Here is a 2116-nt window from a genome sequence, read left to right on the forward strand (position 1 = left end):
GCCCGATGCATGCAATAGTAGGCCTTCCTTCCCCTGGCTGCCAGCACTGGCTTCCCTTCGACACACACAACCCAGGCTTCACTCACAGCACCAGCTTCATTTGGAAGGTTGTCCAGAAGGACATCGGTCTAATTTGCATATTATATTTTTATTATTATAGATAGCACTGGAAATGCTAGGAAAGTGACCAAACAAGAAGAAAATATAAAAGTCATCCAAATTGAAAAGGAGGAAGTAAAATTCTCGTTATTCACAGATGACACACTATTGTACATGGAAAACCGTAAACACTCCACCAAAAATCTACTAGATTTAATAAATTAATTCGGCAATGTAGCAGGATAAAAAATTAACACCCAGAAATCCACGGCATTTTTATACACCAATAATGGTCCATCAGAAAAAGAAGCTAAAAAACAAACTTATTTACCATTGCAAGAAAAAAGGTAAGAATTTATTAATAAAACTTAACCAAGGAGGTAAAAGACTTGTCTTTGGAAAACTACAAAACAATGCAAAAAGAAAAAGATATAAACAAGTGGAAGAATATATTTTATACATAGATTTGTAGAATTAACATCATTAAAATGTCCATACTACCCAAAGCAATCTATAAATTCAATGCAATACTTATTAAAACACCAACGGCATATTTTGCAGATCTAGAACAAACACTCCAAAAAGACCATGAATAGCTGCAGCAAACTTGAGAAAGAAGAACTAAGTTGGAGAGATCACAATACCAAATACCAAGTTATATTACAAACACACTAATCAAATCAGCCTGGTACTGGCACAAGTACAGGTATACAGATATGGAACAGAACAGAGACCCCAGAAAATGACTCAAGTCGTTATACTCAATTAAAATTTGGCAATGGAGAAAAGAGCATACAATGGAGTCAAGACAATCTCTTCAATAAATAGTGTTGGGAAAATTGGAGAGATACATGCAAAAAAGGAAGAAAGAAAGAAAGAAAGAAAGGAAGAAAAAAAGAAAGAAAGAAAGAAAGGAAGGAAGGAAGGAAGGAAGGAAGGAAGGAAGGAAGGAAGGAAGGAAGGAAGGAAGAAAGAAAATAAACGAGATCACCAACTTACACTATACATAAAAATAAACTCAAATTGGATAAAAGACTTAAATGTGAGTAATGAAACCATAAAAATACTAAAAGAAAACATAGGCAGCAAAATCTCAGACATTTCTTGTAGCAGAAATTTCACAGGTATATAGCCTAGGGCAAAAGAAATAAGGAAAAAACAAAACAAATGGGACTACATCCAAATAAAAAGCTTCTGCACAACAAAGGAAACTAGCATCAAAATGAAAAGGGACCCCACTGTATGGGAGAACATATTTGCCAATGATACATCTGATAGGGGATTCATTTCCAAATATATAAAGTACTCATACAACTCAACAAAAGGAAGACAAACAATCCAATTGAAAAATGGGCAGAAGACCCTAATAGACAATTCTCCAAAGAGGGTATGCAAATGTCCAAGAGACATGTGAAAAAAGACTCAATGTTACTGATCATCAGAGAGATACAAATTAAAACTACAATGAGGTACTACGTCATACCTGCCAGTATGACTATCATCACTAAATCAACAAACAGCAAGTGCTAGTGAAAATGTGGAGAAAAGAAAAACCCTAGTGGGAATGTAGACTGGTATAACCACTATGGAAAACAGTGTGGAGTTTCCTAAAAAAATTAAAAATGGAACTGTCTTTTTTTTCTTTCTTTTTTAAAAATTGTTTTATTGCTTAAAGTATTACAAAGAGTATTATATATGATTCCTTTTTTTCTCTCCCCTTGACCTTACCCTAGCCTCCCATACCCCCCAGTGTCTTGTGTCCATTGGTTATGCTTATATGCATGCATACAAGTCCTCTGGTTGATCTCTTACCCACCCCCACCCCCCCAACCCTCCCCGGCCTTCCTGCTATAGTTTGACAGTCTATTCGATGTTGCTCTGCCTCTGTATCTATTTTGTTCATCAGTTTATAATGGTTTTAATTATCCATGAATGAGTGAGATCATGTGGTATTTTTCTTTCATTGACTGGCTTATTTCACTTAGCATAATGCTCTCCAGTTCCATCCATGCTGTTG

This window comes from Myotis brandtii, unplaced genomic scaffold, assembly GCF_000412655.1.
Source record: "Myotis brandtii unplaced genomic scaffold, ASM41265v1 scaffold3720, whole genome shotgun sequence".
NCBI lineage: Eukaryota > Metazoa > Chordata > Mammalia > Chiroptera > Vespertilionidae > Myotis > Myotis brandtii.